This window comes from Ictidomys tridecemlineatus, chromosome 5 (genome assembly GCF_052094955.1).
Source record: "Ictidomys tridecemlineatus isolate mIctTri1 chromosome 5, mIctTri1.hap1, whole genome shotgun sequence".
NCBI lineage: Eukaryota > Metazoa > Chordata > Mammalia > Rodentia > Sciuridae > Ictidomys > Ictidomys tridecemlineatus.
This window is the reverse complement of record NC_135481.1, coordinates 114,490,474-114,515,474: the sequence shown is the minus strand read 5'-3', so window position 1 is coordinate 114,515,474 and position 25,001 is coordinate 114,490,474. Positions and strand designations below refer to the sequence as shown.

The 25,001-nt window shown below is 54.4% G+C and overlaps 2 long non-coding RNA genes across 2 annotated transcripts; both read left to right on the top strand.

Annotated features, from left to right (window-relative positions):
• The first annotated feature begins 1,124 nt into the window (after positions 1-1,124).
• LOC144377937 (uncharacterized) lies at positions 1,125-19,572 on the top strand. Its single transcript, XR_013439252.1, has 2 exons — positions 1,125-4,312; positions 18,761-19,572. It is a non-coding gene; the product is annotated as an uncharacterized LOC144377937 (long non-coding RNA).
• Positions 19,573-23,952: 4,380 nt separating this feature from the next.
• On the top strand, positions 23,953-24,757 carry LOC120886667 (uncharacterized). The gene is made up of 2 exons (XR_005729745.2): positions 23,953-24,242; positions 24,330-24,757. It is a non-coding gene; the product is annotated as an uncharacterized LOC120886667 (long non-coding RNA).
• The last annotated feature ends 244 nt before the right edge of the window (positions 24,758-25,001 follow it).

Genomic DNA, 25,001 nt, shown 5'->3' with positions numbered 1-25,001 from the left:
GAGCGTGGGTGGCCTTTGCCGTCCTGCTCAGTTGGAGGAGGCTGGCTCTGCTTGCTCTCTGCTCCCCGTACTGGCCTGGGCCCACTCTGGCCTTGGGGGCTTGAGGAACATCAGCCCAGGAGCTTGGGGGGCCCTTCCTGCTATGAACTGGACACTGGTCTTGGTCCTAGTAGGGGACCACTTAGCCCACTTTGCTTGGGACTAAGGAATTTCCCAGGATGTGGGACAATCAGCCACAAACCAGGCCACGACCCTGGCAAGCCAGGAGGGGTGGACCCCTGGTTTCCTGGTTCTTGGCTAATTTGGGCTGTGGCTTGGCCAAGCTCTTGATCTAGCCGTGGTCCCTGTCTCGTCTTCTCACACTGAGGGGCTGGCCTTCCTGCCTGCAGCATCTGCTATGATCCTGCTGTGGGCCACCTGCCTGTCACCTGCCTGCATGCCTGGGTCAGTACCCCTGGCCCTTCCTTCTACTCCTTCCTTCTTTCCTGCCTTCCATCCTCCCTTCCGTCCATCCTCTGTCCTTCAATACCTCCATCTGATCCAGTATTTGCTAAGCGCTGACCATGTTCCAGAAGATACCCTGGATTCCAGAAGAGAAATGTTGATCTAAAGAGGCAAATGAGAGCATGGAGCCCGACGCTCTGACCCAGCACCACAGTGACCCTGGGAGTAAGGCCCTTCTCATGGGCTGGAGAGGGCAATGGGGACCCCTAGGCGGTGGCGCTGGACTTCAGGCTGGCAGCAGCACCAGAGGTGCAGCCCAGAGCCAGCTGGGAGGAGGGGGTGGGAGGATCCCAGAGAAGCGGGGCCATCTCAGGAGCAGAGGCCTGGGAGTCCCATTGGCCGGAGGCAGGTTGGACTTTACCCACACACCAGAGAAGGAGGCAGAGGTGGCAGACAGACCTCTTTAGCTGACATTTGCTTGAGGTGCTGGGCTCCTCTAGGTGGGAGAGCCTGGCCTGGACCTGCAGATACTGGCAGATGTAAGGAGGAGGCCTGGGGAGGAGGGAGCGTGGGCGCTGTGAGTGGAGGGCAGGCACCTTGGGGGCTCATGAGTCCAGCTTTGGGCCTGGTGAACATGGGCTGTGTACCTGCTGGTGGAGGGGTGGGTGGGCAGCAGGTGAGTGGGTGAGGAGGAGGCGCGGGAGGCAGGAGTGGGGGTGGGGACAAGGGTGAAGGGAGAGATGACGAGGACCAGAGAGGGGACCAGGGAGGGAACTGTGGGCCCTGGCAAAGGCCCTGTGTAGAGGAAGGAGGGCTCACCAATGGACAGAGATGCAGGGGAAGGAGCGGCTGACTCCAAGGAAGGAGGCAGGAGGCCACGGTCAGGGTCGGATGCAGCAGGATCTTTAGGCAGGAAGAGGGGAGTCAGGGTCCCCCGAGGCCAGCAGGTGGACTCAGTGGGCAGGAGGGAGCAGCTGCCTTCCTTCACAGCTGAGGGTGAGGCTCAGAGAAGAACCAAGTGCACACCCAGTGTCCTGTGCTGAATGGGTCCCCTCTTCTGTGGAAGTCCCAGCTCCCAGGACCTCAGAAGGTGGCCTTACTTGGAAAGGGGGTCCTTGGGGGATAGGGTTAGTTAAGATGGGGTCACGGTGGAGCAGGGTGGGCCCCTGACCCCATATGCCTCTGTTAATTTTAAATAGGAAAATTTGAACCGAGGGAGATAAGTTAAAATAAGGTGAGAGTGGGGACAGAGAAGCTCGGGCAGAGGCTGGCAGTGCGACCCTGGGAGCTAGGGAGAGTCATGGCCCGTGTCCTCCTCATGGCAACCCTGGAGCCCAGACTTGGGGCCTCCAGAGTGTGAGAGAAGAAATGGCCGTGGGTTGGCCAGGCGCAAGGCTCTGGGCTCTGGGCTCCACGGCCCCCGATGTCCCCTGAGCACTCGGCTGACCTCGTGCATGGCAGGTGTGCAGAGCCTGGACTGTCAATTCTGCACCTGCCCATCTCAGACAAGGGCCCAAGTGGCCAGCCATGGAGCTCCTCTGACCGAAAACACCAGGCTCACTCCTGCCCTGGAGAGGTCCCTCTAGCTGTCCAGGTGGCAGCCTGGGCGTTGTGACACAGTAAGAAATACATGTTTGCACTCTGTCCCCCTCAGGTCTGTACACACCTGTCACCGAGGAGCTGGAGAATCCTCTGCTCTAACGTTTGCCTTGGATCCCGGGGCTCCTGACTCAGAGCTCCCGAGGACTTGGCCATTTCCTGAGTGACGGGAGCTCTGGGGCAGAGCTCTGAAATCCCTTGGGGTTCCTGGGTGTGAAGGCTTCTGGCTCTAGAAGGAGAAGCCTGGTGTCTGGTTACCAGGGAAACCCAGCTGGGCATGGAGGATTGGCAGAGTGGGCCACCTCTTCCCCAGCCTGGGCCTCTGGGAGGGGAGAGGCTGCAGGTTGCGTTGGTTGCCAGTGGCCAACCATGTTCTTGATCTGCCCATGCAAGGGAGCCTCCGTGAAGCCCTCATGAAGGGACAGGGACTGGGAACCTGGGACAACGAGGCAGGTGGAGGTGCCTGGAGGGGAAGAGCCAGGGAGGCATGGAGGCTCCAGCCTCTTCCCCATTCCTCGCCCTGTGTGCTTCTGTCTGTCTCATCCGGCTCTTCATCTCTGTCCTTTATTAATATTGTATTCTGGGGACATAAGGAAGTGTGTCCTCGAGCCCTGTGAGCCCTCCCAGCTAATTCACTGAACCTGACGAAGAGGTTGTAGGACCCCAGTTTGTAGCCATCTGGCCAGAGCTTAGGTGACAGCCTCCTGCTTGGAACTGGCCTTAAGGGACTGAGACCCCCATGGATGGGACCCTGACTCCTGGTGGGCAGTCAGGTGAATGAGCTGAACAGCAGACGCCCCAGGGGAGTGGCTGAGGTGGTGGAGGAGCCCCACACGTCTTGGTGGCCGGAGATAGAGTGTCAGAGCAGGAAAGACATTTGTCCTCCCGTCTGGAGCTCGCCGGCCCCACTCCTCACTGCTGGCTGAACCGAGCGTGAGGCCCAGGAGGAAGCCACGCTGCGTGCCTCTGTGCACTGCTCACAAGACACGTGCACGCCGGCACCCTGTGCTGGAATCCAGGGCTTTTGTGCCTGACCAAGGGCACCACTGCCACTCACCGTGGCAGATGACCTCCCTCTGCACAGTGCAGAGCCTCTGCTCTCCTGCTGGAGGAGGGCCACGTGCTCACAGGCATGTCTGCTCCTCTGCGTGCTGACTGTGGACTCCCAGGACTCGGTGCACAGCGAGGGCCTCGCAGATCAGACACCCCACAGGCAGCCACAGACACAAGAGGGCCCCGCTGCTCCGGAGGAACAGGTTTTCCTGCACGGAGTCTTCATTTACTTATTTTTAATTCTCTAAAAGGGCATTTTTGAGATCTGAGGAGCTGGGCCAAATATTTGCCCAATCAATCCCAGGCCAAGGGGTGTCACGGGTACTGATGCAGAGCAAAGAGCCGGTGACCTTGCACTCAGCCCAGCGCTTCCGACGTCCAGCAGCGAGCTCAGGGACTGCCTCTGAGAGGCCTCATCTAGTGGGCAGCATGATTGACAGGCCAGCTGTGTTTGTGGCAGGATGACAGCTGACACAAGGAGGAGAGGGCACAGTTGTGTGGGACCTTGGGAGACGGAGACGGGGACCCACATGAAGGGGTCAGAAGCTGGAGGACAGAAGCTGCAGGCAACCTGGGAAGACAGCAGGACATTCTGCAGCTGGTATCACAGGACACGAGGGACTGTGTCCCTACAGGATCTACCAGGAGAAAGGGAGAGAGTTGGAGAAGTGGGTGCTGATCTAGAACCTTCTGGAATCTCAAGTAGGAACTTCTGGGACCAGCGTCAGAAGAAGGGCCCTCAGAACATCTCCAGTTTGGGGAAACCCCTGCTGGGACCCTACATGGATCTTTTGAGTAGGAAAAATGCCAAATGAGAAGGATTGGGGTCCAAGGGCAGCTGGCTTGATGGGAGGAGATCATCACTCAGAGGTGGCAGCACCGGGGCCACAGGATAGTGGTGAGAATTGTGGAGCTGATGCTCCCAGAGCATCGTCTCAGGACGTCACACGCATACTAAGTGTTTAGTTTTGCAGTGGTTCCCAGAGGCAGGGAGAACCATCGTCATCTCTATCTTGTAGAAGGAGATATTGAGGCCCAGAGAGGTTGGATAACTTCCTCAAGATCACACAGCTCTGTAGCAGCAGAGCTGGGATTTGAGCCCATGGTGTTGACTGTGCAAAGGGGGAGCAGAATGGCCCATTGGCTCGTGTTCAGAGGCTGAGCAGCTGATGGCAAAGCGCTGTGGGCATTCTTCCTCTGGACCTCAGAGCAGAAGGTGAGTTGGGCCCAGGAAAGACAGGAGAGAGGCTGCTGGCTGGTCGGTCTCTGCTCTAACTGTCCCTGGAACTCCATGTCCACATTCAGAGAGGCCAGGCTCCCTCTGACCCACTGGCCCAAGTAAATCCAGGAACGCTACCCAGGGAATGCTTTTGCCAGAAATTACTGAGGTTGGCTGTAAACAAGACCACTTCCGGCTACCGTGCCTCCTTCTGCAGTAGCGGGGACCTTCCTGGGAGAACTCACCCCGGGCACTGGCGCACTGAAGAGCTCTGAGCTGTGTCACCGGGGGCAGGCTTCGGTACCCAGGGGAAACTGAGGCCCAAGAGAGAGGATGTGCTGGAGGTCCCAGGGCCCATCTCTGTGGAGCCCAGGTGTGAACCAGGCTGCCGGCTCCAGACTCCTGGCTCTGTCGCATACACAGCCCTCTGTCCTGGGAGTCTCCGGGCACACCCCATGGCCACAGGCAGGGGAGTCTGATCCCACCTCTCCAGGCCTCCATCCAGCCTCCATGGCCTCCCAGCCCTGCTCTGGAACAAGGCACCAACCCCACGGGGCAGCTGGCTTCCCCTTCCCCCAAGCCTGGATGACCCCCTGCCACCGGGTGCTCCCCACGCCCACCTAAAGGAGCAGGGCCCTAGGGTGCAGGGCAGGAGGGACAGGAGAAGGGCATGTTTGTTGACAGTCCCCTATTTCAAGGCTCTGTACCGGGGCTCATGGCCAGCACTTGGTTTACTCGAGTGCCCTGGGAGGGCTCCCCACTACCGGCCACCTTCCCTTGCCCATGCCTCGGCCCTGCGCTCCAGGCCCCTTCCTTGCTCATCCCCAGCTCTGAACACAGCTGCTCACCCCCAGTGCTCCCGGCCACATCAGCCTGCGGGGAACAGGCAGGCCTCTCCTGGGGTGGGGAGTATTGTTCTCGGGGGTTGACCATCTTGTCCAGAAAGGGGTCACTCTGGGTGCTGGTGAAATAGGCCAGCCGAGGAAGGGCTGATTGAGACAGAGGACCCTCGGGCTGCTCCTGGCCGACAGGAAGCAAAGCCCGTGGTGTTGACAGAGGTGCCATGGTGGCTGCAGCCTCCCGGTGGACTTCACTCAGTCCCAGGGTGGCCTTGGGAAGCTCTGAGAGAGAAACCACAGGTGTCATCTCCCAGACAGGACTGCAGGGTGGCTGGGCAGGGCTAGGGTGGGAGGCCGGAGCTGCAGGTGATCAGCACTGCTGTGCCAGGCCCCCAAAGCCACCTGCTGGGACTCCACACATTGGCTGGCAGCTGGCTGGAGGAACCCCAGGATGCACAGTAATGACAGCTGTTGTGAACGGAGCCCCCAGTGTCCCTGTGGGTACGTATTTGGGGGAGTCTCATGTAACCCTCACAGCCATCCTATGAGGTCAGCAGTAGTATGTCCTTTGTGCAGCTGAGGACAAGTAATGCTGGGACCAGGGGCCCCCAGAGTCATCGCTCAGACTGTACCCTCTGGTGCGTGTCTGCACCCCTCAGTGGAAGTCAAGGTCTGCTTCCTCTAAAACATCTCTCCCACGCACACCAGCCCAGCCTGGGCTTGTCCTGCCATCTCCATCACTGCATTCACAGCTCTCTATCACCGTGATGTATGCAGATGCCATCTCCCAGACCTGACCCGGGACATCTCTCAAGGGATGGACGGAGCCACCGCATGGCCAGCACATGGCGGGCTGTTTTTTGGATCTGGAGGCTCATGAATGACCAAACAGACCCAGGCTCTTGGATGCCACCTAGTGGTAGGGAGCGCACCCACCACCTGTTTGCTTCCAAGGGACAGAGGTCCCCACAGAGGTCTCCAGGGTTGACTGACTTTGGACACCCACAGTTTCTGCTGTTCAGAGATGCAAGAGAGGTTAGCTGACTGGGGGAACAGGTGCCTGAAGCCCGGCTTGGGCAGAATCTGACCCAGGTCACGGGAGCCCCAGATGGAGAATCCGGGGATGCGCAGCTCCAGCTTCCTGCAGAAATGCCTGATGGGCGTTGGGTTCACCGTTAGAATTGCAAAGCCATTGGGGAATGCCTCTTCTGCAAGTCTGCTCCCACAAACACCTGTGGCTCCTGCTGACCCTCAAATGAGGGTGCCATAGAGGCTGTGGGGGGCTCCTCGCCCCCCGGGGCTGCCCTCCAGGAACCGCTGCATGGAATCTCATCTTCTGCAGAGGCTGCATTCTTGGGTGCACAGGAGATGGGTGTAGGTGTCTCCCTGGAACAGGAGGCCTGGGCCTCTGTGGGGGTCCTGTGGGTGGCTCATGCTCTGGGGCAGCTGAGTTCCATGGGTGGGTTCCCTCCACCACTGCACTGGGTGACTCTTCCACCTGCCCTTGGCCTCAGCTGGGCCTTTTCTACATGTTGTTGGAACCTTTTCCACCTGGGGTCCCAGGGTGAAGGGAAGCTGTCTTGCTGTGACCTTGGGTGAGTAGGTGGACTTAGGCCCGCTTGGCCCTATCTGCATGGAGGTATCTATGCCCACTGTGCACGGGCCACCCCTCAGAGAGGCAAAGCCACTTGACCCAAGGCTTGTGTAACAGAAGAGCTTTGTCTGGAACCCAGGTGGCCTAACTCCTGGTGTGGTTCCCTTCACCAATGAGGGTGAAATCCTACAGCAGGAGTGTTCAATAGCTAGACGACCCAGAGGGAGTCCTGGAGCATGGGCAGGGGATCTTTCACGATGTGCCCATTGCCCCTTCCTCTGGCCTTGGCTCTTAGGATGAGGTACCTTTGTGGTGGCTCTGTGGATTCAGCCCCAATCACACGCTGGTTACCTCTTCTGCAGCAGTGGCTCCACCTTGTTGGCACCTCTAGAGTCAGTGCCTCTCCAGCGGCTCCATCTTGCCTGGGTCAAGAAGAATGAAGAAGGCCACTGCCTGGCCTTGGAACCCAGACGCAATGCCGGGCAGGTGTGAGACCAAGTGGAAGCCCTGGACCCCAGGGAGCAGAGGTGGCAACTGAGGTCACCCCAGGGAAGGCCAGCAGCCATGGAGCAGGGGTGGAAAGGGAGGACAGGAGCAGCTTCCTGGAGGAGGTGGCCTTAGGTTGGTCTTAGTGTGGTTTGCTTGAAGGACATCGATTCTGTCCATGCAGAGCAGGTGACACCTTGGCCATGGGCGTATTCTGTCTGATCCAGGCAGGTTATTTGAGAGGGTGGAATTCCCTGAACCGCAGTGCAGGGCAGGCTGGGGATCTCTGCTCCCAAGCAGCCACGTCCTGCCAGCTCTGCATACCCACCCTGCCTCCCTCCCTCCCAGGCGCTCCTGGGGGCTCCGTGGGTTCAGAGCCACTGCAGCCTCAGTGCAGCAGAACATCTGCCTCCTGCCGCCTCTGCCCTCAGTCCAGAGCCTCCCGCCAGTGAGCATCTGGAGCAGAGTGGGCCGGGGGAACAGGGGAGGAATGGTCTTATAAGCTGTGCAGAGACACTAAGTGTCACAGCAGGCTCTTGCCACACAGACTGATTCTGTGTTTTGATTCTGACCGCGGACAGGTCTTTGCCTCATCCCTCCCTGGTCCCTGTGTCCTCAACCTGGGTCTGCCTAGAGAAGGCCCAGGACCCCTTCCTTTGGTGCTGTGACTGGTTCAAACCATGCTTGGGAGTCCTCACCCCCACGTCACCCAAAACCACCATAAACCCCCACCTGGTCACCTTTCCTGGCTCTCTTGATCCACTTTTGAACAGCCCCAGCAGCCAGGCCTGCTCACCCCGGAAACCCCCCTATGTGGGTGTGAGGCTTTATCAAACCCTCTGGGTGCTTGCGTGGCGTCACCCATCTTGACATTCAAACCCAACTTTGAGAGGAGTCTCTTCTTGTCTCAATTCAACCATCTCCTTTTCCAGGATCTGCGCCTGATACAGTGGTCAGTCCCTGAGTGCTGACCAGGCCTGGCCCTTCATCCCAGGCTAGAGCTGGTGATTCAGCCAAACAGGAGGAAAATGAGTCCCTCTCCTGGGAAGTGGAATTGGGAGGCGGGATGAGCAGCAGCCTTATGTGCTGAGCCACGGTTGTGGCCAAGCCTGGAGAGGTGGTCCACAGACTCCCACAGCTGGTTCCCCGCTGTCTTCCCTGGGATCCAGCTGTTTCAAGTTCTGTGAGTCTCCCCAGTAGCCATTCTATAAATTCTTCTTGCTCATTTATTTAAGCAATTCAAAGTGTGTCAACTCTGTTTGTGACCACAAGGAGTGTGACGAGCATAGTGTCCAGCACAGTTTACAAATAATGAAACCAAGTTGGGCTGAGGTGGCCCTGCTTAGCATTTATTTGCTCAGCAAAACCATCTTTGACCTCTTGGCCCATCATCAGGTTTAGACTTCCTGTGAGTAGTTGTAATCCTCCAATTAGTGGCACCAGCCGAGGTCCCCCCCACGTGCCCTGGCTCCTTCCACTGGAACCTGGTCTCTGTGGTGGATGAACTAAGGTTTGCTGCTCTGCCCACCAAAGGTGGGGGCTATTTCCCTCCCTGGGAGTCTGGATGCCCCCAGGCTAGTCTCTGGAAGCTGAGCACTGAGCAGGGCAGTCTCTGACCTCAAGGGACTTTCTCGGCAGGATGATGGCGGTAAACAAATAACAGGGTTTCTGCTCATGGTGAGAGCCAGGAGGAAAGGCGATAAAGAGTGACGGGGACAGCCCGTCAGGGAAGTCCAATCAGAGCAGGTGGCATTTGAACCAAGGCCTCCATGAGAGACAAGCTCTACACACCAGTGTGGCCAAACGCTGCAGGCCGGGGAGATGCCAGTTGTCCAGGCCACTCAGGAAGTCAGGGCCGAAGCCCTTGAGGGACGCCAGGGAGATGAGCAGAGGCAGCCACAGCCTCACTGGAAGCCACAGCTCCTGTTGCCATGGAAACCTGGCAAAGAAAGCGCTGGTCCCTCTTCCTCACTCTGCAGGAAGAGGGGAACCACAGAGAGGAGACCGTCCAGGGGAGGAGAGGCAGGGAGGCTGGTGACCTCCAACAGGTGCGATGCCGAGGGATACTGAGCGACCATCGTGCAGAGTTGAAACGACTGTGCCACCATGAGATGGAGAAGATGGCGGTGGCTGCTCCCGCTGAGAGCGTCATTGGATCAGATTTCCAAAACAGCCACCGACTTAAGGAGGGTCACTAGATGGCGAAGTTGGACTCCACGGGTTGTGATTCATCAGGGGACAGCAGCTGCTCACCATGTGCGTCCCTCTCAGCAGGAGGCAGGCGGGAACCCCCCTCACAGCCTGGCTGATCGCAGCCCAACCTAGACAGCCCCCCACCTTGGTGGGGACAAGGGGGTCCTGGCAACCCTGAGAGAGGTGGGGTCCACGGGGAGGGCAGGGTGCTAAAGAGGATCATGGTTGGGGACAGGAAGGGCTAATGCTCCTCAGCCACCAAGGCCGGGAGCCTTGCTCAGACCACTGACCTAGGAATGGCGGTCAGGAGGCCGGGGCTCCCCTTTCGTGTCTGCCACGGGTCATCGAGTGGCCATCAGCAACTTACTCTCCCTCGCTGGACCTCAGTGTCCCTTTCTGTGAATGGAATTGGTTGGAGAAGTTGCAATGGGACCATCTTAGGAGCAGGTTGTTAACAGGACTATGAGGCCAGCCACCAGACTGTCACCTCCCCAGGACCAAGTGCATCCACAGCACCAGGGGCCGTGCTCGCTGGGTGGTAGACGGTGGATATGGGAGGTGAGGATGAACCCCTGTGCCTGGTCTAACAACTCCAGGGGTCTCCTGATTGTCCCGAGGAAGTCAGAAATTAAAATTATTTAAAATACAAAATATCCCAATTTCTAAATATGAGCCCTTAATTTCAAATAAGGTTTTTTTTTTTTTTTCATATGGTTCGGTGTCATTCAGGCAGTGATTTTTTTTGTATAGATTTGGCTAAAAGACCTTCACGATCTTTCCCAGCTCTGCCTTCTTGGGAGGACCCAACCGCTGTGGGGCCATAAAGAATCCGCAACAGCTTTGGGACCTCCCCTCATTTAAGTTTCAAAGTTTTACCTTTAAACATCAGACTCAAGCGATCAGGAAAAAATGTAAACTAAACCAGAATGCTGATCAAAGCAATATTAAAAGGAAGAACAAAGTTGGGGAGTTTCTCCTCCTGACTTCAGGCCTCACTGTGAAGCCACAGCCACGTCACCAAGCCGGAAAGTGGCCGCTGGAAGGCCGTGTGTACAGCGGGGGTACAGAGGGCGTGGCTACGAGCTTCAAGGTGTCACGATCAAAGTCAAAAGGGTCCTTCTCACTGTTCACGTGGGAAATGGAAGGAGCTTCTCTCTGTGGATGAGTGTGGTCCTGCTGGCTGCACACTCACCCTCCTGCTTCTGGGGTGGACACTCTCGGGAAGGACAGAGCAGGGGACCAGGGACAGCTCCTCCCTTGAGGCAGAGTCCCTGGCTGGGTGTGCGTCACCCAGGGCAGCGTCCCTCCATCAGGGCTAGTGAGAAGGAAAGCAGCTGTGTCCCAGGCCTAGCCGGGTGGATGTCACTACAGGGGGAGCCTCCAGATTGCTGTGTGTCCTGCCCAGGGCATCCAGGCGAGGTCAGGGTCTGGGGCAGCTGGGGACGCAGGGCTGGCACCTAGAACAGTGGCTTGGCTTGCTTGGCCTCACTGCTGTCCTTCCCCTGCCTGGGAAGCTGCCTCCTGCTTCTGCTAATTAGGACACTGTCCCCCCCCCCATCATCCCTGACCACCCCGCCCACACACACACACACACACACACACACACACACAGTGGGAGACGGGCCTTCCCAGGGCTTCAGATCCCTCTGGATGTTGTGGGTCAAACACGGCGGAGTGCCTGCTTTTTCATACGGTTCGCTGTCGTGCTGGCAGCATCCCACCCTGCTGACCCACCCCATTGGACTATGAGCACCCCCACTTAACAGACGCTTCCGGACATCCTGAGATCCCCTCTTTGGGAACAGCCGTGCTGTGCTTGGACGGTCCTGTACCGCTGGGCACCCCATTCACTCGTGAACACCTTTTCAGCCTCGGGAGACAGTGCCGGGGGACGTCCACAGCATGACCACCCGACTTCTTCCTCAGAACAAGGTCCTGGAATTGGGCTTTGACCCTGTGTTAGATTCCCAGGGCCGCCACGTGAAGTGTTGAGACCAGATACCCACTGCGGTACCAGCCGTCCTGTCCACGTGGCCCTCTCCTGTACGTCTCTCTGATGATCTTGTCTCGAGTCCTTAATTACGTCAAAAGGTTTTTTCCAAATAAGCCCACAGGCACAGGTCCCAGAGTGAGGATGTGGACACGCTTTGGGGAGGACAGCCATCAACCCACACCAGATCCCTGGCTGATGGCCCTCCCTGGAGGACCCTTCCCCAGCCCTCATGTGCTGTCAGGGTGGACCGGAGAGCCTCCTTCCGTTGCCTCCTGTCAGTGGCCTTGGGAAAGCCTTAGCTTCTCTGAGCTGAGTTTCCCCTCTGTTGACTGGGGATCATAATCCCAGGTTCTGAGGGCCCAGGGAGATCAAGGTTAAATAAGACATGGCGGCTCCTTCCCACCCATGACTCACCTGTCAGAATCCCCGATCCATTCATTCTGACCCCGTCAGGATCACCCAGAGGCCTCGGACTCCACCTGGAGGGGCCGCCAGTGGACAGGTCTTGGGGACAACATGGTTTGGGGATTGGATTCCAGGGCAGCTGCTCCCCTAGGGGAGCAGAGAGCACCCTCAGGACACCAGGAAGTCCCCAGGGTGGCAGACTGGCCCACGAAGCCCAACACCGTGGTTTCTAGGGATGTCTTTTCTTTAGATCCCTGTGGGCCACCTCCCTACAGGTTCCTCATCTAGGACTTCAACCAACCACAGAAAATGTTTGTTAAAAATGTGTCTCTACTGAGCATGTGTGGACAATTATTATTACCAGAACAATATACAATAGCAATATGATCTAATACAACATAACATGAGCGTTTCTGTAGCATTTACACTGTATTAGGTATGATAAGTAACTAGGAATTATTTCGAGCTTTGGGAAACTGGGTGCCTTACATTCTACATAAGCAACACGAGCACCACAGATTGGGGTACCCACGGGATCTGTCTGGAACCCATCCCCCTCGCACGCTGAGGAGCAACTGTGTTAGAGCGGGGCACTCAGACCCTCCGTCTCAACTCCCGCCTCTACCTGTGTTCACACACGTGTGTGCCTGGCTGCATGGAGGTCTCTGTACACGTAAGCCTCTGTAGTCACTCAGTCTCTCTCTAGACGTGGGTGATTTATACTGCACATAGATAGATACGCACAGAGTTATGTGTGAACACACACACACACACACACACACACACACACACACAGGGAGAGGGGATGCAGGGACTTAGGACCTCATAGAGACGAATCCAAAGTGCTAACACCTTCCCCACAAGGAGAGCAGCTGGTGAGTGGGCCCCTGAGAGTGTCCATCAGTCCTCTTGATGGGGCATGGAATGAGGGCCTGATGCAGTGTGACCTGCACCATAGCATGTTCCAGGAGCTTCCCTAGGGCACCCTGATGCAAAGGTGACACTGACCCAGTCACTGGCACCCGCTGCAGTTTCCAGCCTGGAGGTGCAGGCTGTGACAGCAGACAGGCCGTGGGCACTGCTGGCCTTCCAGGCCCATGTGTTCTGCGGGACAGCACAGCGTCACACAGTGTTCTTAGAGGAGGGGTGGACGTCTCCCTGGGGACAGAGGGCCATGGAAGGCCACCTTTCTCCAGGAAGCCGTTTTCAGAACCTGACGGTGCCTCTCTGTTGGCAGACCTTAGATCTGGGGCTCTCAGCAGGCACCTGGAACCTGGGAGCTCCCCGTTCTTTGCGGAGGAGCAGGCACAGGGAGCAAGACTCGGCTAATTTAATTAATTAGTGTGCCCAGAAGCACGGGACAAAGTGTATTCCTCCACCATCCACAGTCACACAGGGGTGAGGCCCCTGGGGACAGAGAAGCTTCCACCCTGCCCCTGGAGCCACCGTGACAACGCTCCTTCTTGCAGTTGGAGACCCTTCTCGCCCAGTGATGGCACTCGCCGTCTGGTAACTGGGGGGGAGCTCTGGGTTGTAAAAATGGCCAGAATCAACATGGAGTCACTTTTGTCAAATCCCAGCAAAAACATTAAATGAAGCCAGGAGGAGCTGAAAGAGGGGACCTCACGCCTGACAGCAGGAGGTACCACCAAAGATGGACAGAACCACGGCCTTGCTCAAAGGCCACCGCAACCGCACACGAAGATACTTGCACAAGGACGTCTGCTGGGCGACCTTGGGCTGACGCCGCCCTTGCCAGTGATTCTCGTAACCAAAGATAATTGTTTCCCGATGTCTGTGTGACTCTCCTCCTGCTGCCTTTAGGATCTCCCCCGGCCTCACCCTCCCTGAATGCACACGTAGTGCTGTTGAGGTGGCGGTCCCTGAACAGGCCTACTGTCTTGAAGAGCGCCCCTGTTTGCCCTTGAGGTTGACAGGACAGTTCAGAGGAACGCCAGACCTCCGAGGGGCCGTCTGCTCTCCTCCCACATGCTCAGGACCTCGGGGCAGCCAGGCCGGCCACCAGCTGGCCCTGGGCTATGCTGCCTGCCAGGGACAGGGCCTTTACCTCCCTTTCCTACCAGCTTGTTCTGCAAATTCACAGGAAGAGGAACCTCCAAGAGATTCACAGGTCTTCGGGGTCTGCCTGAATCATGGCCCGGGGGTGCCCTCTTCGACATGGGGCTGGTGGTGCACTTTGGTTGAAAGGCTGTGAACCTTGGTGCCTGCTGAAGCTGTGGTTTTGCCATTCGCGGGGACTCTTCTCACTGGTACATCACAGGGTCTCCAAGGGCACATGAGTGGCCACAGACCTCTGTGTCCTCTCCTACTGGCCGTGACCTTAACCCCACTGAAGGTGACCCTCCCATGGGCACTGAGTTCCGCTGTGGCTTCCACTGACTGGGACAGGCCTGGGCATCCCTCCCCAGGGGCCCAGAGGTCTATGGGGGCTCAGTAGGCTCCTGCCTTGTCCAAAGGGTCTGCTTTCTTTGTCTGCCTCTCCCACATCCAGCAGGAGTGCTCAGGGGGAGGCTGGGCTGGGCTGAATCTCAGCCGGGCACATCTGTAATCGCACAGTTCAGCACCACCTCCACCAGCTGTTTACACGGCTGCCTGGGGTGCTGTGTGCGCTCAGTAAGCGAGAGCCCTAGGATCCAGCCGTGATGTCTGCTCTGGGTATGGAATCGCAGGATGGGAGATTCAGCCTGTTTGCTGATCCTAGAATGGATGCTAGAAAGGCTGGGAAGAAAATATCGTAAAAGAGGAGCTTTCTTATAAATGCCTTTGCTGTAAAACAGATAAACACCAAGAAAGGGAGTCAGTGGAAGAAAGGGACCGGGGTGGGAGAGGGGAGGGAGGCGGGGTGCTGGGAGCAATATTGGCCAAATTATATTGTGTGAGTGTCCGAATATGTGACAACAAACCCCATCCCCATGTACAACTACAATGCACCAATAAAAGTGTGGAAAGAGAAAAGGGATACATTTAGAGTGACAGAAAACAATGAAATGTGGCTCAGAAAAACAGTAGCTAGTGGAGGGGTTTCATGGCGTGACTTTTTGGTTACATTATGTTGCGTTTTAAGGAGGCAGAGAACACCAGTTGCTCACCAGGATGGATTTCAGGGAACAGCCTTGAGGATTAGGCGCATTCTCCTGAGATAAGGGAAGCCTGGGAACTTCAGAGAGCTGACCACCTGCCAGGGCTCAGTCAGGACAGGGCGGCAGCTGAGTGCACAGGGCTGGGGTGTTGTTTTGTTCTCTTGTCCTTGGGAGGTTGGGGCTGGTAAACCTCAGCCCTCTCTGTTCTCCTCCCTTGTCTCTGTTACATTTCCACCAGATAAAGGTGGTGGGCTAAGAGCATTGCAAACCAGAGTCGCTGTCATTACCCACTCGTCTGGTCTGAGCCTCTGCCTCCCGCTTAGCCCTCATTTGCTCTGTAACGGGCTTCTCACCCCAAAGTAAAGAGCAGTGGCTGACTCCAATGCTGTGGGGAGACTGAGGCCCAGCAGGTCTGAGGGTGCAGGGGGAGGGTGCTGAGCACAGCTGGGGGTGAGAGTCCACTCCCTCCGCTCTCTCCCTAGGAATCACACCCAGGAGTCATCGTTGGCCAAGAGGTGACAGGGAGGTGGGAAGTTGGGGACAAGGATGGCAAAGGGAGTGACGGAAGATGGCTTAAGGCAGCCAGAGTCCCTGCCTAGAGAGGGGGGACCACCAAGGAAGCAGAATCAGAGAGGGGACCGTCCCCTTGGAGGAGGCACTTGGACAGGCACCTCTGAAGCTAGCCAGGGTCTTTAGGGAGGATGCAGTCCTTGGAGGTCTCAGGAGAGGAGGTGTGTCCCAGCTCCGTTTCTAAATAGCCAGTGACAGTGCAAGACACTCACCTCTTTGAACCTCTGATTTCTTCTTCAGAAGTGGGGATGCCCACCCCTTAGCACTGATGCTAGAGCCCATTAAATCATGGACTGCCTGGCTCAGTAGGTGCTCAGCGAATGTTATACCCATAAGGTGCATTGGGAACCAACGGAGTCTGGAAGAGGGCAGGCAGGTGGAGGTCCACCATCTCCGCCCATTTCTAACACTGAACCAAAGTGTCCCATTAGAGGTCCTTCAGGCATGGACAATGAGAACATGGCTAGGAAATGCAGATGAGGAGGAAGCAGGCTCTTTCAGCCTGTGTCTTAGAGCCTGCCTAAGAAGGTGGTGTCTGCCTTGTGATGTGTGTGACTGGGGCATTGGCTGCATCTGCCCAGGTCCTCCACATGTGCCTCTATTGCACATGTGGGGGTTCTGGAGACTCAGTGCCAGGCTTGGCCATCCCGCAGGGCCTTTGCACATCCCATTTCTCCTTCTAGGATCACTGCTCCAGGCCATGGCCTTCTTGTCACTCAGGTTCTATGCAAGTGTGACCTCCAGGAGGCGTTCCGTGGCACCTGGGGAATGAGCTTCATTCACTCTCTGCCCAGAGTCCTTCTTCATCAGATGGTCCTGGTTAATCCCCTAGAAGCTTCCATCTCTCCCTGCCGTCTCGTGCCCGTTTATCTGCTCGCTGACTGTCTGGCCCCACTGGCCATCAACTTCACAGGAGCAGGCCAGATGGCTCATGGGGGGGGGGATTAGCACTTTCACTATTCTAAGGAAAAGGAAAAGAAATTAATAAACGGCTTGCTGCTGTCCCCCTCACTCGGGGCCACACTGTGTGTGAATCCAAGGAGCGTTGTTGGCAAGGCGGGCACCCGGGTGGGTTGAGGGCAGTTCAGCCGCAGTCCAGCCTCTGGCTGTGGGTTCTCAGCACGTCCGGTGCCCTGTGAGGTGCGCTTCGCACAGAGCATCTTTCCAGGGGTCACCAAACTGACCCTCTCCACTGGAACCACCCATTTAACGGGCTCCTGCAGAGGAGCCGACAGGTGGTGGGACGTCCTCAACCTTCACGGAGGCTGGCGTGGGCTCCCCCAGGCCCGTCCTGCCCCAGGCCCGGGCTCCCCTGGCTCCTCATCTGCCCATCATCGGGATCAGGACCAGAAGCCAGGCAAAGTGCCCAAGGGGACTGAACGCCCCTTGAGAATCTTGCTTACAATCCCCGGGCGTTGCCTTGGGGACCCTGCTTGCTGGCTGCTTCTCCTTTCTTCCCGCTAACAGAATTCCCGTCTACTGTGCCAAGGCTGCGTGCCCAGGAAACAGCTACGTGGGCTACCTCCCTTATTAATAGGGTGGTCAGGTAACAGAAATCTGGCTGAAGAGACTTTAGAGGATGCCTTCCAAGGATTTGGGGGAAACTTTCTTTTTCTAATGTAAGAAATACTACCTCTCCTCCCCTGGCCTCCTCTTTCTAGCTTCTTTCTTCTTTTCTGGAATGAGGATGTGATAACTGGGCAGGTGGCATCTATATGGTGATCTGGAGACAAAGGGAAAGACAATAGTGAAGGCTGGTCCCCGGATGTTTGAACTGCTGAAATGACGTCACCTTTCTGTTACAGGAGAAGAGGCAAGCCTCAGATTTGTTCAAGCTATTGCTTGGTCAGGTTTCCTGATGCTTGAGACTGGACAACAATTTTAAGATTCCCTCCTACTCAGCAAATGTCGTTCCTTTAAATTTCACCTAGAACCAGGACAGTCAGCAGCCATTTAATGTCTGGGAGGTGACCACATTCCCAGGAGGCTTCTTGGGGAATATCCTTAATAGTGAATGCAAAGTCCACGTCCTGTTGGTCTCGGTAAAAATGGGTAAAATGGGTAAAATGGTGGAAAATGACACAGCCAACAACCAATCTGCACCTATTTTTTTTTTTTTTTTTTTGGCAAGAACAGCTCAACACAACTCAGAGAACGGCTGCTTAAGAATCGACCCAGAGACTGCATGAGAAGCTTGCCCGTGGGTGGCTTTCTGGGTCACAGAGTCCCGAGTCCCAGACACCTCACGTTATGACATTTGCTAGATTCTCGGATTCTGTTTCAGCATGAGGCCTAAATAACTATTATTTGGGGGGAAACTCTAAAAGAAAGATGTACTGGGGGATGTGTATTTTTCAACACTACATTATTTCGCACGTCAAAACAGTCTTTATGGGGGGCTGGGGATGTAGCTCAAGCGGTAGCGCGCTCACCTGGCATGCGTGCGGCCCGGGTTCCATCCTCAGCACCACATACCAACAAAGATGTTGTGTCTGCTGAAAACTAAAAAATAAATATTAAAACTCTCTCTCTCTCTCTCTCTCTCTCTCTCTCTCTTAAAAAAAAAAAGTCTTTATGGGGGAAAAAAAGGAAGGCGCAGATGCACTTTTGTTGAGACTGAAATGTCCAGAGGAGTGGGTGGGTTTATGGAAGTAGCAGGACCCGTGAGGCTCCTTCATATGGCGTCTGCGAGCAAGGTGCGTGACATCATTGGTGTGTGTGACTTTGTAAAAAAGAGGTCTTTTTAAAATTCTTTATGATAATAGAAGGGGTTATTTGAAAAGATATTATTAATATGGTGATTTTTTAAAAAGAATGCCTTAACTTGAATCCTCACAAATGAGGGATTATGTGGAAAGTCTGATACCACATGGAAAATTTCTGCTTATCTTGCACCAAGTCCAGGAAAGTTTGAATCCCACACTTCTTTGGTACAAGTTTTTTTTTTTTTTCCCCCAAAAGTGTTGACCTCAATTTTTTTTTTTTTACAATGAAAATGAGTGGATCTCATTTCCATGTGGATTTATTTCCAATAAAGAATCTCTTTTTAATGTGAAAGGTAGCTTTTCATTATGAGGGGAAAAAGTAGCATTTCTCAAAGGAGGAAAAACAACCTCATTTTCTGAAAACAGGTATTTGGAAACATGGTTACGGAGTGTTGCTGAAAGCCACATAAACCTGCTGTGGGTAAAAATTCTTGTAACTGTAAACTTAAAAACATGCATCCACAAGAATTTTCTGATCTATTTCATTTTTTTTCCCAAGCAAAGAATTTCAGTGCTTTGGAACCTGGAGAAACTGATGCTCGCTCACCCGCCTTGAACAAGATCAGGCTCTGACACTGGACAATGAAATGCACACAGAGTGACACACGTCATGTGCCACCCATAGTCTGTGACAATTTTCTCACCACTGAGCTGATACTGCTGACTTAGGAAAGCATTGGATCCAGAGTGAAGATGCAGGCCAGCAGCCTGTCCATGACCGACCTGTGGCCTCATCAAGAACCTCTTACCCTGGCCCAGGCCAGAGGCTGCTGGGATCCCAGATAACTGGACTTGGTCACCCACCCTCATCTGAAATAAGAGGAAATGACATTAAAAGGAAAATTAGTTTAGTCACAGTTTGGCCTAAAATGGGAAGACAGATAAGCTGTCTTCTCCCCTTCTACAGAAAGGTTACAGTTTATAGGAACAAGGGTTAAGACATACACATATATTGATTCAGCTAGGCTGTGCTAGCCTAGGGGTACATTACAATTCCTCTTCCTTGACACCTGCCTGGACCAGCGGGGACAGCTTCTGTTTCCATTCTCACAATGTGGAAGCTGGGATGGAGAAAATACAGGTGACCAAGAAACGGAGAGGGGAAAAAAATAATTAGGGGCTTTTAATTTGAAAGAAGCCCTGTAACAAAACAACCATTGTTATTGAAGGCCCCTGAAATGCTGGGTTCATTTGTTATTGCAGCATACCCTCATCCACCCTGACTCGTTTGTTAAAAATATAAAAATTCACCAATTGCTGATTTGTTTTCAAATATAGCTGACTGACATCAATTCTAGATTATCAACAAAACCAACCAGTCTCTTGTCTTATTGTTGGCAGGTGTCTTTTCCAATCTCTTAGGAGCCTGGGGGATCATCCAGAGCTTAGAGATATCTAACTCATCTTTGCTGTTCTAGAGTTAAACACAGAGAAAGCCAAAAAACACATTGCTATATTCATGTTTGGAGAACAAATGAATACGTGCAGACCACTTCATCTTTGATCAGCTGTCTTCATCCTTCATAACTCTATGTATTTGAACGGGCATTTGCAGAGCCTTTGTACCAAACAGCGGTGCAGAGGTTGGTCTGGAGTCGGGGCATCTGGATTAGTAGCTGACATGAACATTCATTCCTTATAGCCATGTAATCTCTGATTTGTGCTCCAAGGTGAGTCATGATCCCTATCTGTAAGATGAGTAAATAGCCACCTCTTGGGGTTATTGAGAAAACTGCATCAGATGACATTATCAAAGGGCTGCTGGAATTTTATCATCTCCAAAGCACTTTCAGGAGCATCTTGGACACTTTGAATCTGTCTCTTTTATTGACACTGGTCAGTTCTGTGGTCTCTGGAACGAAGGTCAAGAACTGGGATAGGAGGTTGTATCATGAGCAGATAAATGGAACGAGTCCCCACCTAGCATTTCAGTTCAGCCAAACAGTGTCAATATAATATGAGGGTATGGCCTCCCCTCCAGCTGCCCTTCTACTGTCTCTTTAGTTTTCTGGGTAGAGTTGCCCGGTGCCTGTGAGTTGTGCTGTGTCCCTGGGGAACTCAGCTGTGCCAGATGGGGAGGGGTTTCCACAGGCTTTTTCCAAAAGGCTTTGCTCTCCTGGGTCCCCTCTGCAAGGCCAGCCCCCTTGGTTCCAGAGGCTGATCCAAGGTGAGGAGCAGGGCCCGTGGTTCAAAAGTCAGCACCTAACACGATGGTTCACACCAACATGGGAGAGAATTCACCCCCCCAGTGTGGCCAAGGCTGCAAGCTCTGTAAGACCCTGGTGTGCAGGAAAGCTGCTCTCTGTGACACCCCCAAAGGGCAGGAGAGGCTGGGGGTGGAGTCCAAGGGGCCTGAGGGGGCCCAGGCTTTTTGTTTAATCAGCTCATGACCTTGGGCAAGTCACTTAACCTCTGAGCCTCAGTGCCCTGCTCTCTAAAATGGGCAGAATGACCCACAACCTGGTCAAGTCCTGGAGGGGGTGAGAAGGGAGCGAGGTAACTGCATGTACCTCATCTGCCCCTGGCTCCTGGGGAAGTTCTCCATATCCACAGTCTCCACATCAGCGGCTCAGCCAACAATGGATCAAAAATACTTGAAAAAATTTATTTATGTATTTATTTATTTATTTATAGTAGTCAGTGTACCTCCCCCCATTCAATCTACAACAAGGCCAGAAATACATTTTCCAAATTCCTATTTTTTTTGGGGGGGGGCTCAAAAGTGATTATCTCAAGTGATTAGTGAAAACAAAACTCTTAAAAACACAAATAAAAATAATACAGCAAAACAACTGTGATATTCACATATCATTCTGTCAGTCACCTGGAATGATTTAGAGGGTACAGAAGAATGTGTGGGGTTCTGTGCGATCATACGCCGTTTTGCATAAGGAGCACCAGCATCCATGGGTTGGCACCTGCAGGGGTCCTGGATCCGGCCCTCTAGGGGACACAACCAGGGAAGTTAGGGTTTCCTTATATTTGATTCATTACAAATTCTCATACATGAGACTCTTTCTTAAATAGTTTATTTTGAACTAGAACTCACTCTGGTCTAGAACTCACCCTGAACCAACTGCATACAGTTGGGGACACTACTGTGTGGCAGCTGCCATGCTGATGATAAAGAGCCAGCGGATGGGAAGTGGGGAGTCTCCAGATGAAGGGTTTCTAGCTAATGAAAACAAGGGTGTCACCGACACCTGCTTAATTTTTTTTTATGTTTGATGAATTTGCAGTGTTTTGTTCAATGACAACATTTCATGTCACTTCTTAAGGTGTCAACATACACACATGACTCCACTTCTTAGTGTAATGTTCTTGTAAAATAAAAGCAGAGACGTTCTGTTTACAAAAGCTGCGTGTCCGCATCTGTCTGGTCACTTAAACTGGCGACTTTGTCCTTTCCGTGCACAAACACGTGGACTAACCTGCCATGAAGGTAACAGGCTGTCCACGGGAGGGAGTGGGTGGTCATCACAGGGTGGGCTTGTCTGTCACGCGTCACACCCTCCCACTCCCTCTGTGTCACATGCCGTGTCACGTCACAGCAGCACGAGCCCCTCCCCAGATGGGGCACCGTGTTCTTGCACTTCCCAGCTCCCAGGACTGAGAGCCAATGAACTTCTATTTGCTTCTAAACTGCACAGCCCTGGTCTGTGGCTACAGCCACAGAAGAGGAAGACACTTGATATCATTAGAGAAGGAGTCTCATGATAAGGGTCTGTGTTTCCCCAACAGTCACCAATACACTAAAATAAAAAAGAAAAAAGAAAGAAAGATCCATGAAATTGTGCACTTTAAAGGTTTGCGCGGTGTTTCAGTCAGCTACGTCGCTGCTGTGACTAACGGATCTGACCAGAACAAATTTTTTTTTGAGGGGGGGCCATACCAGGGATTGAATTCAGGAGCCCTCAACCACTGAGCCCCATCCCAGCCCTATTTTGTATTTTATTTAGACACAGGGTCTCACTGAGTTGCTTAGCACCTCTCTGTCACTGAGGCTGGTTGTGAACTTGGGATCCTCGTGCCTCAGCCTCCAAGCTGCTGGGATTACAGGTCTGCGCCACCACACCTGGCTCTGACCAGAACAATTTTAAAGGAGGAAAAGTTTATTTGAGGGCTCACAGTTTCCGAGGTCTTATTCCATAGAAGGCCAGCTCCGTTCCTCAGGGCTCGAGGTGGGGCTGAACATCATGGCAGAAGAGTGTGGCGGAGGGAAGCAGCTCACATGGTGATCAGGAAGCAGAGGGAGACTCCACTGATACAAATATATACCCACACCACACCCCAGTTTCCTCCAGCCACACCCACTGCCTTCAGTTGCCACTCAGCCACTCAGTTAATCTCTATCAGGGGATTGATTCTCTTATTGGTTACGGCTGTCACAACTCACTCATTTCCCATCTGAACCTTCTTGCCGTGTCTCCCACATGAGCTTTCGGGGACACCTCACATCTGAACCATAACACAAGGTATAAAGTGAAAAATATTTCCAAATAAATCTGTTAAAATCTGCATGTGAAACCATCCTTTCAACATATATTGATTGAGCATCTACTCCTGCCGGGGGCAGCTCCCGGTCCTGGAATGACAGCTGGGTCCGCCCTTGCAGAGGTGACACTGGTGTGCAGGGGAGACAGACAGTAGACAAGGGCTAGGTGACAAGTGCTAGGGGACGTGGAGGAGCGGCAGGCACGACTGTTGCTACTGGGCTGTCGCTAGTCACCACGGGTCAGGAGCAGAGACATTTGTGAAGCCAGGGTTGGGGCTGAGGCCCAAGGAGGTGGAGGCCCAGGTCTGAGATGTGCAGGTTCCAGTGGTCACGGCCAGGAGCAGCGCAGGGCTCACGGTCCAGCTGTGTTTCCCACTGTGGCTCTGGCCCGGGCTTCTCCAGAGGCCAGCTGGAGAAGGTGCAAAGGCTGTGGGGTGGGGAAGGGGCACTGCCTTCCGCGTCACCCCACTCCCCTTTAGTCAGTGGCATCTCTACTCTTGTTTCACTGGGGTTTCGTGTAACTGTGTTTGGACGAGTGGCGGAGCTGTCAAGCTGCAGGAGGTTGGAACCCGCGGAGCTGGGTGCTGGAATGGGAGGGAGGTGGCCCCACGGGAAGAACACGATGCTAAGATCAAGACCACGGAAAGGCAGGCCCCGTGCTGGGGGCTGAGCTGGGTCCTCTCTGCTGGCTCCCCCAGTTCAGAATGTGACCCTGGAAATCTTGTTCAGTCCCTAGATGCCACCTGTCCTGGGAAGGGCAGCCTCTGAGAAGCCGAGAGCTGGAGGCTGTCTGCTGAGCCCCGTCCCCAAGGCAGGTGACCCCCACACCCCACCAGCTCCAGACTGGACCCTAGGGCCATGGGGCTGTGGCAGTGATGATGGAAACCAGGAAGGCGGGCAGCTGGTGAGTGCCATCTGGGGTCCCTGTCACAGGCAGCGTGCGGGAGAGAAGGGTGCAGCCTCTTCTGACGGGTGGAAGTTGGGGAGGCTGTGGGGGGTGGAACTGGGTTGAGGAGTTTCTTTCTGGGCCCTTCTCCAGCTGGGCTGGAGGGAGCTGTAGAGCAAGGGCAGCCCCAGCCAGGAGCCTCTGGACCTGATGGGAAGGGGCCAGAGCTCAGCTGCAGAGTGGGTGCTTCTGGGAAGGCAGGGGGTGGCCCTGGTGAGTGGCCAAGGGCGGCTACTTGCTGACCTGCTCTGCTGAGAAAACAGGCTCTTTCCCAAAGGCTCTTGCAAGCAAGGATCTAAGGCCTTTTTGTTCTCTTTTTGGACCCAGCAGGGAACCAGAGTGAGGCAGGGGCTGCCTGGGAAACTGGAACGGGCCTGGGGAGCCAAGAGGCCAGGCTTTGGCAGAAAGTCATCTTACCCAAGTGTCCCCAAACCAAAATCCCACTTACAGGAAAGGAAAATCAGAGTTCAAGAGAATGTGAACCTGGGGAGTCTGTTTAGAAACCACTGGGAAGGATGGAAAGGATCAGTCACTCAAGAGGTGACAGAAACTTCTGTTTTCTACCCAAGTCCCCCAGAGGTAAGTGAGCCAAAGAAACCCTTGCTGACTTCTGCTGTCATCCTCCAGGGTGGATGATGGAGCTGCTGGCACATTCTGTCCCCAGGATTAGAGATGGAGCCACGCGATGGCACACACCAACTTGAAGTGCACATGCCACACTAGCACCTGCTGTCCCCACTGGCCTGCCTATGCTGAGCATTGGGCCTCCAACTCATTCCAGAGGGGCTTCTGTCCTCCAAGACCCCCAGCTCCCCTGCCTGCTTCTCCCTGCCCTTTCACCTCCTCCAAGGGCCAAGTCTAAAATCCAAAGACCCCCAGATTTCTGCACCCTGGATTGTCACCACGATTCCTACCACTTAAGACAGCAGCTGAAAAGCCAGCCTGGTGGCACATGCCTGTAGTCCCAGCTGCTCAGGGGGCTGAGGCAGGAGTCTGAGCCAACCTGGGTGATAGAGCAAAACCTCGTCTCTTAAAACAAAACAGAGTTCAGTTGAGGAATTGTGTGTTCTGTTTTTTTCCTTTTATTAAATATCTGTTTGGGGGGCCTAATTATCTAGGTCATCAGACTGCCAGACATGCAAGCCAGTGTTGGATTACAGACAATTCCATCAGTGGATTCCAGATAGAAGGACGGGGAGCGGTTGTACTTCCCCAAGGGAATCCTGCTTGTGGGGCAACCCCAGAGGAGTTGCTTAGCACTGGGTTCCCAGCGCTCCCCACAGAGCCAGGCATAAAGAA